The 12890-nt window shown below is 35.9% G+C and overlaps 1 long non-coding RNA gene across 1 annotated transcript in view; it reads left to right on the forward strand.

The window, feature by feature from the left end:
• The window catches only part of LOC107200932, a 37010-nt gene extending 24470 nt beyond the window's left edge, over positions 1-12540 (forward strand). The window contains exons 4-5 of the long non-coding RNA XR_004496219.1: positions 2029-5214; positions 10589-12540. This is a non-coding gene — a long non-coding RNA (uncharacterized LOC107200932). The remainder of the gene's footprint in view (positions 1-2028; positions 5215-10588) is intronic.
• The last annotated feature ends 350 nt before the right edge of the window (positions 12541-12890 follow it).

Below are 12890 nucleotides of genomic sequence, written 5' to 3' on the forward strand. Positions count from 1 at the left end.
CATCAGCTTTCAGACTGCCTGGGAAATGTGACATGTCCATAGCCACATTTCAAAGGACCTAAAGCTCATGGGAAGCCAGAACTGTGATTTGAAATGTCAGTATGACAACTTCTTCTAGTAAAGAAGTTTCTATATCAGCTTGAGCTGCAGCTCATTGCAGCTGTTGTTTATTCCACTCCAAAGAGCTTTGCAGGTCTCTCTCACATCACACAGCCCAGACCCAGAAAAGCTCTGTGTCTCCCTAACATTTTTGTTATCCCTGGTCACTGATTTTGGACAGCTGCAAGGCATGTGCTGTGTGTGAGTTATTTCCTTCCCTACACTACACTTTAACAAGATAGAGCCTTCCAGAAGAGATGTTATTTGAATACTATAAATCATTTTGAGCTATTGTAGAAAACCTTCTTTTAGAGCTATTCAATACTGGGGAGTATTCCCCTCTTCCCATTTTTTAGGCCATGTTGAAGTGCACAGGAAATATAAAATTGCCCCAAGGTCCTTGATTCTGGTGATCATTTATAAAGAAATATTAGTAAGGAAGAGATCCTTAAGAGATTGATGTACAGATGTGCAGTCACACATATCATTGATTGTTTCTCAATTTTCTTTCATGAAATTGTACTAGTGTTGGTCACTAAATTTAATAGCAGATGCCATATACATCGTGACTGATCTCATTGATGGGAGATGTAGTCTCACACTTGAATTTACATTCTTACCACTGACCCTTTTGTCAACTGAGAATCCATTATCTTGCTTTGACTAATGTTTTCTTTAATTTTAGCTAATGTATGTCACAGTTTTCATATTGAGTTGTATGCTGGCATGCTCTTGTAGGAGCCAGCCCTGCTGTTACCCTGTCAACACCAGGTTTCAGAAGGAATTCCTTTGGTCAGTCTGCCTTCAGTGCTGTGCTCCTCAAATTTGAAGTTCGTCCCTGCAGAGGGCTGTCTTGCTGGTTCAATATCTCTTACAGTTGTTTTCATAATGCCTTCCACTTACTGGATTACTGTTTTCTTTAGGGAGTGCCTTGGAAGGCCATTTAAAAATATCTATTTTTAGAAACACATACATGGAGGAAGCAAGAGAGAGGCAGAAACACTCTACAGATATCTAAACTACTTTTTCTTGTGCTACAATACCTTTGCAGATACTTCAATGAAAGACTTTTCATGGATTATTTTTCCATGTTGTATATTTAAAACTAAAACAACCAAGAAACAAGCCTTTTAGGAAGGCTAGTATCTCCTTAAATAAATATTATCTCCTTAAATAATATTACTTATTATAAACAATATACACTTGGTATTGTTTAATTGATATTGAGCAAAAATACTTTCCTTGTTCTAAATGAGCATTTACATATATTTTGGACCTGTTACAAGAACTGCTAAACTGAGAAGATTTTGGGGTGACCTGAATAATTTTCTTGAATCTTTGCTACTCTTGAGTAATCTGGTTAACTCACGCAAGTGCCAGCACATCTTTCATGCCAATCCACAGCACACTATCAAGTTATTTTTCTCTCCCTCATCAAACCTAGTTTTCAGCACCTACACCAAAGCCAAACTGCCATGATGAGTCTCAAGGCTGGAGAAAGAGGGGTTGAAAGTTACTTAAGCTTGAGAGTATTTTGGCACAAAAGTGGTAAAATAGATCTTTGTGAGGAATTAACACAAAGTGCAGGTATAGAAGAAACTGGAACAATTCTTCCTCATGTAACAACCAAACTGTGCTATAACTGGTAGGTTTCTTTGTGTAAATGAGAGGAGGCTTTGGCTGAACATTTATCTAATAGGTTAAATGTAAATAGAGCCCAGTAGAGGACCGTATTTTCCACACTAATCTGAGTTACTGCTGGGAGTTAAGCTATTTGTGTCCCTTTCTTATATTAATGAATACAAGTAGGAGAAATATAATCTAATACTTGCTGATATTTCATAGAGATGGAAGTAGGAAGAGGCTTTAGGTTTCTTCAACTGATTATTCTTCTTTATTTTTCTTCTGAACATGAATCTCTCTTCTCAGGAAAACTGCTGTTTCGGATGCAGTCTTACTGAACCTTTGCCCAGTGCTGAAACCAAACTGAATCTGAGCCTTTTCCAGGAAGACTGGGAGGAGATGTGAAAACTGTTTAGAACTAAGATTAAAAAAATAAATGTGATGTCTCAGCCCTGCTGCTTTCACTTGGGATCCGAACTCAGGTCAGATGGGCCATCCTTACCACAATTCCTGAGAGGACACAGCCAGGAAAAGTTCATTCTTCTTAGGCTGTCAGAGGTGACACAGGCATTTTACAAGTGACCCTGATGCCAGATTTGTAGATCTCATTTCCTTTAGACACAGATTTGGAAGAAACACCGAGTATGGTAAGAAGAAAGGAGAACTCTGGCCAGTAACTTCTTGCCCTGTAGGAGAAGCCGGAACCCTGGCTGCCAGAGGAGGGATGGCGTTTCTTGCAAGAAGGATTGTTTGATCCGCTAAAATCCCAATAACAGAAACATCTTTTTTACTTGCATGAGAGTTAGAAGGTATGTGAAGACTCACAAGTAACTCATGCATCAGGAAACAGATTCAACTAGCAGATGAATGAAAGAGGTGGTAAAAACTTTCACTGTTCCAAGGCACAGCATGGTCTCTAAGTACAAATTCATTTTGCACATACCATCTTGTGAAGTTGCAACATTAGTACATTTTTTCCTGCTTACTGGTTTAGTTGATATTTCAGCTTTGATTTGTAAGGGTTAAATTAAACTAAACTGTGTTCTTTTTATATAAGATATCAAAAGCAAGATCTTTGCTAAGAACAGAAAATATTCACAATTCTTTATGACTAATACATGAATTGTGATCAAGAAAGAGCCCTTCTAACCTATCTTGTAAACTTTTTTTAATTTTCATTTACACTGCCTGTATGATTGTAGGATTGAAGGGAGACACTATGGCAGGATTTGACCTATGAAATAAAGTTTATTTACAGTGAAATATAATATTTTCTAAATTCCATGGTGCATCTACATTGTTGAATTTTTCTGTACCTTCTCAGCCTCTAATGCTGCTTATCCCAATATATAGTCATGGTTGCTGTGACAAAAGGAAGATGCCTCCAGCTGCCACAGAGACACATGGACTCTCTCAAGGGACAAAAAAATAGTGAAAGAAGGAGGAAAAGGAATGGGAGGTGAATTTTCTGTTGGTGTCATTCCATTACCATTAATGCAACAGGGTAAGCCCACAGGTGTTTGTTGGATGTTTCATAGAGGGAAGGATGAAAGCTCTCTTTCTGCTCTGCTTTTAGAAACATTTTTCAAATCTCCCTAATCTCTTAATCTATTTAGTGCTTTTTCTTAATTTCTGAGGAAATAGACACAGAGCCCCTCTGAACAAGGTTCTTCAATTAGAGGTTGAAGAAACTTTTCTGCCCATGGATTGATGAGTCAGTTACAGATAGCAGGAGCGATTTATAAAACATTCTGGCTAATATCTAAACCTAACTAATGAACCTAAAGATACCATTAAAATGTTTAAGTGTTGCAGTTGTCTCTCCACTCCCTACTTGTTATCTTTTTAATGCCTTCCTATATTTCAATTAAATTAGTGAATTACAAGAAAGTGTCATTCATCTGTTAATTGTCAATGCAGGATGACACCTTTTTACTAGTTTATATGCCTCAGTGTGAGTCACACTTGAATCTGTTTAGTGTCTCAGTAAAGATCGTGCTTATCCGCAATTTTAGTTGTTAACACAGACCACTAAATATGTTTTTAGTGTTTTCAGCAGTTTTCACAGTCTGTTTAAGAAGAGTTTCCTGCTTCAGAAAGGAGATTTATGCCTCTAAAGAAACAGAACACAACCCATCCTGATCCCATCCTGATCCCTTCCTATCTTCTCCCCTGCCCATTTCTGCAAAGAGGAATCTGCAGGCATCCAGAAGAATGTCTCTACATTTCTGTATGGATTCCCTTTCTGCCTGCTTCTGTAGATTATAGAAAGCAAATAATTGGAATTCAGGATAAGTTGACTTCAACCATATTACCTCCTACCTCTAACTGATTTCAGTATCTTGGACTAAGTCCTTAGCGCAAGTGAGCTAATTACTAATGCATGCAAGAAGAAAAACTTAACACTCCTAGCTTTTATTTTTTGCTTTGCAATTAAGGTAGCTTTGTACTTCCCCCTCAAGTCAAAGTTCCTTTTTTTGACTGCAAATTATCAAAAGGAGGAACAATATTACTAGATCTATATTTAACTACAAAAGGGGTATGATATCAGCAAATCACTGGAAACATTCAGATTTGGAAGACTTTGCACAAAAGTGGATTAAACCAAGTGAAAATCAGCTCTAGTGCCAAAGACTTCTCTCTTGACCTATGACTATGAAGGTAACAACACTGCCAAAATGTTCAGGTAACTAGGTATCAGGGTATACTGTGGATTTGAGAGTAAACCTCAGCTGGAGCTGGTTTATATAAAATACTCTAAAGAAGCTTAATATAGAAAAAAAAATAAATTATACTTTTCAGTGGCTTTTCATTGTAGGGAAATTGATTTTGCATCTAAATGAAGGTTGCTCAAGTTTACACAAGTTCTTGGTGACTTTTCATGTTAATCAGTTGCCATGCCAATGCAAATTCTTGGTAAATTCAGCTCTTAGAAGCAGTTCTGTCTGCCCCATGCTGTTGAGTAAGTTAATTTTCCACACTTCCAAAAGAGTGTTCTTAACTTTATATCTGATTTTAATACATACTCTTAGTGTATATATGACCTCTTTAAAAAGTCACTGTAATTGTGTAAACTTCTTTTGTCTTCAATTTTTGTTTGTAGGTATCTGTAGACATTTTACTTCCTTCAGCTGAATCAATTACTGATCCCTGGTTTGGAACTTATGCTATCCAATAAGGGCTTGTAATTTTATCAGTAATGGGCAAAAAGGAATGAAAAAAGGGTTATGTTTCTCATTTTTTATATATTAGGGCCTAGAAGCACAAGTTGCATGAATATTGCTCATGTCTGTAGATCTATACATATGGTACTATTCAAATTCTATTAATGATGAAGACTCTTTCAAATTTTATTGATTTTCTAAATGAGTTCTCCTCTGTCTTTACATGGTGATGAAATCTCTATAAGAACCAGACCAAGCTTCCTCTCTTTCCCAGATCTAATTCACTTCAGAAGAGATAACCAGTATGGCTTTCTTCTAGAAGGATAAGGTATTTCTATTACAGTGCGTTTAATTATTTTTCACTTAATTGTTTTATTTTACTTTGACTGAGGGGTGAATTTTCCTGATTTTCTACTAAGAAGCAGTAAGACTCTTAATTTCATATGTAATTTAAATAACATTTTTCTATTTCATACCTAAATGTGGAGACATATTATCATATATGGACCGCCAAGCAAAACACAATATTTGGAAAAATTTTGCAGAAGAAATGCTTTACCTATGAAATGGTCTGTTTCCAAAGCACAAAGGTGTAAAGACAGAACTACCTGTATTTGGAGTATATGTTGAACAGGCAATAAAGAGAGCTTTGGGGTACCACTGTACACTCTAGGAAGTGCACATGTCCTGCCTGCTCTGCACAGGCCTTGTCCTCCCATCTCAGAAAAGATACAAGACTGGAACAGAAACAGAAAAAGACATCTGAAAAATGAAAGTTTCTGTACAAAAAATTCTTATGTGGACTATGACTTGGCAAGCTGAAAAAGAGCAGCTGAGGGTACCCAGCAGAAGCCTGTGAAAGAGTGAGAAGAAGAGAGTGGAAATCATAATTTTACTGGTTTTAGTGCAGAGCCAAATGAATGTTGCAATTAACAGGATAAAACTTCACAAAAGCAGACATTTTATATATCAAGTAGTCAAGATAAAGGTTACTCACCAAAAGTTATCCTACTGATGACTAAATCTCATATGGCAGCTGAGATATACACTGAGTGGTAGATGTTAGTTCCAATTTATTAATTCTAGGTGGAGTGACACTGTTCCTATGGAGATATTTGCCTGCACCTGGAAATCAGCACATATTTAACGTAATTGTCTGACACTGGGAGCTTGGCTTAACTAGTTTCTGCCCATATGCTTCTCTGGCTTTGATAGTGCTATTTAGTTCCTGAGAGCTTTGGATGATAAAGTTTTAAATCAACTAATTAAGCAGGTGTTTTTTTTCCCCTTCTACCTCTATTAATTATCTCATTTGTCTAAAAATATTGCATAAAATTAAGATTTGCCATAAAATGATGATTTCATCTTGTATATCAGTAAATAAATACTAATGGTACAGAACCTATATCCAATTCTTAATCAGAATATTTAATACTTTCATTCATTTTATGGCATAGTTTTATCAACTTATGTCTAAGAGTCACTACTTCTGCATAGATGTAAGAGAATCTCTCTTGACACAAGACCTTCATTCCTTGCTGGTGAGATAAACTCCTTCCTAGAAAGCACTAAGGATGAAGGTGACATAATATTCCTTATGGTTTTTGTTTTGTTTGTTTTTCCCTTCTGGAATTCTCTATCCTTTACAATTGAGATCGTTCCCTTAAGATCTTCCATTTAAATTAAAGGTAAGGATTTGCATATGCAGTGGTAAATGAAAACCACTGGAAAAGATTTTATGACTCATTACAGTCATGCACAATAGTAATTTTGCTAAATTAAATCAGACTTAATTTTGTACCAACAGCACAAAACCACCTTTTGCCTCTGCCTCTCAATTTTAGGTGTTATCTATTTGACATACTATCGTCTAATTATAGCAAACAAGATATTGTGGTTACCTTTCCACATCAGTAAGTGGTTTCATTGGTATCCTGAAACCATACTCGGAAATTGTAGATACAATTGCAAATCTTTTTTTGTCTGTTAAAGGGCTTTGCAATCATTGCAGTGAAAAGACATTTACCAGAAGTGTGGAAGAAGTATCGTCCAGAGTTTTAAAGTTTTTGGATGAACTTGAGTTTCTGTGAACAGCTCTTGTTTCTTGTGAGAATGAGAGAAGATGTGGAAATTTCTCTATACAGACAAAATCTCCAAAACCAAAAATCAGTTAATAATCCCTCATGAGTGTTGCTTTCTGATGAGCTTTATCAAAGCTTTGCAGGAAAAATGGGTGAAAATGAGTGAGCTAGGATTTATAAATCTATGGCAGCTATGGAAACATCACTTCTAACATAGAGATTAAATACTGTCATTAGCACACAGAGTATTAAAGAATGCTACATATCTCCTTTTAGCACTGGTACAAATTTGAGAGAAATTGCTTAGAGAGGCACATGGTGAACAAGCCAAGAATTTTGCTTCCCTCCTACTTCAGGATCTGTTTCTTCCTGCTGAAAGTTTGATTTCCTTGGTGCCTGCCATACAGAAGCTAGAGCACTTCCCTAGGTAATTTATCTTGCAACCTGAAGCTGTAGTTGCCAAACTGTATGTTCACAAAAGTAATTTACTGTGATTTTTTGAAGCATAATTAGAACACAAGGTAGGGCCTAGTTTGAACTTGGCTGCATCTACTTTTTACACTTTCTGCACTATTTTAAACAGTTAATTAATGCTGTCGATAATTCTAGTGGAGGGTAATGCTAACCTTTAGACTGCAGCATTCTAAGCTTGTTTTCAGATCTTAAGGTATTTTCCAACTTGTAACGGTGTATTGCAAAGAAAAACAGTACAATAAAAATAGATAGACATGGTAGCCAGCATCAACAAATAAGTTGCCAATTCTTCTGGATGTGTCCATTTAATTTTATCCTAGCCTAATTAATTGCTCCTTCAATCTCCAGATTCTGAGAAATATAAAGAACTACATGAGAATTAGCTCACTGTGATAATGTACATTACCAGGAGAGCTGGCCTAGAATGAGAAAAGTCTGAGCATATGAAAAAACACAGGCCAAGTCCAGTACTGAAAGCCTTAGTGAGAAAACATTTTCATTAGAAATAAAAATATATTCTCATTATCTATTATCTATTTCTCCATTGAAAAATCTAGCCAGGATCTAATTTTAGTGATATCAGCAGATCTTATTGCTGTAAATTTGTTATATCCAAACATTAAATCCAGATGAAGATTTAGTTGCATACCTTGTTCTCTTCAAATGTTCAGAAATTAATCGTCTGTAATAATCATCACTTCTTGCATTTCAAAACTTGAGTGAATTTAGTAGTGAGGAAAGTGGAGTCAAAACCAGCTCTGGCTGATATTTAAGGCTGGTGCAGGTGCCACACAAACTCCACCTCTGTGCTGCCCCAGCTACGACTTGCATTGACCTACTAATTCAAAATAAATGCTAACTAAAAGGAGAATCTGAAATGCTGGCAGTAGCTAAAGACAGTGTTGATGCCATTGCATGTTATGGCATTATTTACTACTTTTTGGATGTCTTTAGGACAAAGGTAAGAAAAATGTCTCTGTTTCCAGCTAGATATAAAGTGCTTGCTGTTCAAAGCAGCTCAAGCTGAGCCCTCCCTCAGAGAATGTCTCTTTGCCACTGCTGAATGACCCTGAGTTAGAGGCTGGAGCGTGGTGCTGTAGTATCAGGGCTGTGGGTCCAATCCCCCTATAAGCCATTCACTTAAGAGGTAGAATTGATGATCTTTGTGGGTCCCTTCTAACCCAGAACATCCTGTGATCTGGAAATAAATATTAAATATAATAGAACCTCACCCAATTAGGTTGATCCCTTTGCTCCAAGTGGTTCCTGGGAATATTCAGGTTTCCTGAGTAAAAGTAAGTTATTCTGAACAGTTAGTAAGGCCTTTAAAAAGAAATATCTGTTTCTAGAAAGATGGGAGTCTGTAAAACAACAGGTTCTATTTACAATAGTCAGACTTATACACTAATTTGGGAAAAACCTTATACTGTACGTACCCTATTAAATCAGTTAATGTATCATTTTTACTTCCATGTGTTTAGCATATTACAACAAACAGTGACAGTATGAGATCATGAACCATTAAAATTACAACTCTAGAAGTCCATAGCATGTTTATGTAGCTGTAGTTGTGAATTTGAGTTGAAAGCAATGAGGCAACTTAAAGCCATGTAATATGATTTGTCAACATACTCTGGAATGCAGGCGGGTAGCCCCACTGATGACCATACGGAGAATGCAGGAAATTTATTTTCCTTGTCAGAGTTATTCAAAAGTACTGTGGCAAGTGCATTTCAGATGTTGCAGACATAAATATTTTCAAAAGAAAATATTTAGATACCATTCCCAGATGCTCAGGAAAGCCAAAAGGGTTAATGCACCTTTTTGACTGCTAATAATACAAATTTAATATCATTTCTGACTAGCTATATCTATAGGAATTTTGAATATCTCCATCCTATGAGTTTATCAAGAAGCTGAATAATGAAATTGTTGCAAAAGCTGCTCCTTGTAGTCAGAATTAAAACTAAACAGAAGGGGAGAGGTCTCATGCAGAAGAAAGTTAATTCCAAAAAATTTGAGTCACCTCAAATTTTAATGAGGGTGATGATATGAAGTATAAATATATTAATATGAAGTATATAATATATTATATGTAATATATAATATAGAAAATAGAACATAGAATATATAAAATTATAGATAATAAAAATAAAATATCATTATAAATAAAATAAATAATAAAATAAAAATATAAATGAAATAATATTATATATTATATATTATTCTATACAATATGAAGTACAAATCTAATTTTAGTTTTCTGTGATTGCAACTCAAAAATAATGAGTACATTCTAAGTAAGTACATTCTCAACTGTGAATTGGCAAAAGAACAAGTTTGATTTTCCATTGAATTTTAATCTGTTGAGATATTTCCTTACCGCTTTCAACTTTTCCTAAATTTTTGTGCATCATATTGTTAATCTATGTGTATATTAAAAAACATCAGAAACCAAAAATATCTCTTTAAAACAAAGACACATTAAAAGGGAAAGGAACCAAAATTGCCTTCTGCTAGTCAAACAGAACTGGCACTGTTTCTGTGGGATTGGGAATGTCCCATTCCCTTGGTGGAGAGCCCACTACACTACTTCCTTATGAAAACTGAAAAATTCATCACCCTTAAATCTCGTGCCATCCTGCTCCTTTGCCAGCCCTAATGGTGAGGCCAGAAAGTGGTGTCATCCCTCACCTCCCAGGAAGGCAAATTAATCACTTTTTGTCTCACCTGATCTGACTCTCTGGATTAGGTCTGCATGTTTCCTGCTGCTGTGGGTTCTACCAAGGGGCTTTCCTTTAGATCCTAGTGCCTGTGGGTAATCCAAGTCATCTAGCTCTTACTCCACCTGAGACCCAAGTCATTTCCACCTCAGTACTGAGCCTTAAGATTCCAGGAGCTCTGCTTAATTCCATGGTCCCAAAGAGTGGTTTAGATGAATGCTAAATCAGAATCATAATGGAAACTTAGGTAAGCAGTTGTTATTAATACAAGGAAAAACTTTGTGTGTTTTTCCTGAAGAAAGGCATCTTTCTGGTAACACTACAGAAAGATAACAAAAACCTTAAGAAAACAAAGCTTATTCTGATTTTTAAGTCAAATACAACAAAAGAAAGACACTTTTTCAGCTTTCTTTTCTTCTTTCAGCTCTTCCCTCAAGAGTCATTTGATGGATGAGATCCTTCACCAGAAGTAATACCTGATCACTCAACTGAACCCTGACCACTTGTATCTGCCCCAGGTCAGAGATTTCATTTCAGATGTCCCAACACAGTTGTCTTAGTTCATGCTGTCAAAATGGAAATCAACTTGGTATTACCTTTTGGTTTTGTTTAAATAGAGGGGAGAGGATTTTTAGTTATCTTTTTGATAGTAAAGTTTAAGCCAGGGAAAATACATTGGATACTTTGTTGTTACTTCTGAGAGAAATGTGTATTGGCTTGATGTCAAAATGAGATTCTCATTTTTATTGGGTTCTTCTTTTAGTTTGGTTTCCTGACTATGTTTTACTAGTAATACAAAATCAAGTGTTGTTTTTATTTTCAGCTGAACCAGTGTTTTACCTCAAGTACAAATCACTGACACTAGGAAACTTTTTGGAAGACTTTGTTAGATCTTTCTGATGAGTATCAGAAGCCTCGAGACTGGAAAACAATATTAAGAAAAAGAGAAATTGCTATTAGGATTTAAAATATTTGCAATCTCATGAAAACTAAGCAAAGAAGATAATTTTGTTCACTTTCTAGCAGGCTTTTTATACACTAGAACAAAAATAAATACAGGCTAACACTTAAACTCACAGCTGAGCTGCTGCAGGATTTCAGTACAATCTTGAAACACTTCAGTGTAGCAGAAGCAAAAATATTCTGAGCCTTTGAAAGCTGGGGCCGTTCCCTCAGATGAGGTGACAGTAATAAACCCACGTCTGGCTTGCAACCCTGCCTCAAATAATGAGCAAAATCAAGCAATAGGTCCCCTAAATGTTTTCCAGAACTAACCCAGGGAGATATGTTGTAAATCTGTAGCAAATGTAAAAAAAAAAATTTACTGTTTTATTACTAATGACAGTTTATAAAATGGCATGGTATTGTTATAATAGTACAGCATAATAGTTTATGGTTGAAAGATTGAAAGCAATACCTTTTCCCTTCATTTTGACAGTATCACCTAATTCCATTAGAAGCAGATCTATGGGGTTATTTTTATTTGCTGATAACTGCAAAATCAGCTTTTTTTTGTTGACAGGCCTTTTTGAACTCCATAATTAGAATAAAATGCTGATGAATTAATTTTAAATATGTGCACAGTTAAATTCACATTCAGTTATTTTTCTGGGAGAAATTTCATTTACATATTCAGATAGTTACTACCAAAAATTTAGATTTTTAAGAATGTCTAAAGTATGTAAATATATAATGTCCTCATAATTTCACAGGTTATCTCAAAGACAGTCAAACTGAAAAAATGGGGGCTACATCACCTTCAAAAACTGTAGTGTTCCATCAGAACTAGCTTGATGAAAGTTTTGCTTTTTGTCATATGTTCAAGAAAGCTGTACTGCTCACAGGAAACAATTCCATGCAGAAAACTGAAAATCTTATGAAGTTTTCCTTCAGTTTGAGTTAGGTCTGTAAACACTGAAGATTGACAAATAGTTGAATGCCATGGCTTCTTAAGCATCCATAATTTTCTGTGTAACAAGGAGCAATGAAAGCAATAGCCGATGATTTTGTTTAAGAAAACTCAGCTTGACTGCCATATCGTTCTTGGCTCAGTAGCATTTTCCACAACTGTTGTGGTTTAGAAATAGTTTTCCCCAATTTAGTACTCCCACTAAAAAGACCATGAACCGCTCCTCTCCTTTCCTGAATGATAAAGATCACAGGTTAAGATAAGAATAATTCTGTGGAAAAAAGAATGATTTAATGTCTTAGGCTACAGTGTAAGGTGTATGCAAAGTATGTATTCTTACATACTTTACATACACCTAAAGTATGTATTCTATCACCCTCTTCATAAGCTGTTAAAACTAGGTGTGGCAGTGTTCTTTATCTCTTCCCCAGCCATCCTCCCTCCAGAGGGATATCTTCTGTTAATGGGCCATTGAGTCTCGCTGCATGACTGATAAAATTACATCATCCCATTGGGAGATGCTCCACCCAGAGGGAGGAGCCAAACATTCCTACCTGGATATAATCTGAGACTGGGAACCACACAGGCAGCCTTATCCATTGAACTCCTAGAGGATAAGAGTTCCATAACCACCTCTCGACCTCCAGTGGAAGATCAATCCCTTCTACAGGATCATTGCTTCAACAGAACCACATCTGTCACTCCAGAAGAACTGCAGCCACCATTTAATCAGACTGTACCAACACCCTGACCAACAGGGTGTCAGGTTATATTCTGACTTTTACTGTTTTTGTATTATTGCATTTATTTTAATTTT

This window comes from Parus major, chromosome 2, assembly GCF_001522545.3.
Source record: "Parus major isolate Abel chromosome 2, Parus_major1.1, whole genome shotgun sequence".
NCBI lineage: Eukaryota > Metazoa > Chordata > Aves > Passeriformes > Paridae > Parus > Parus major.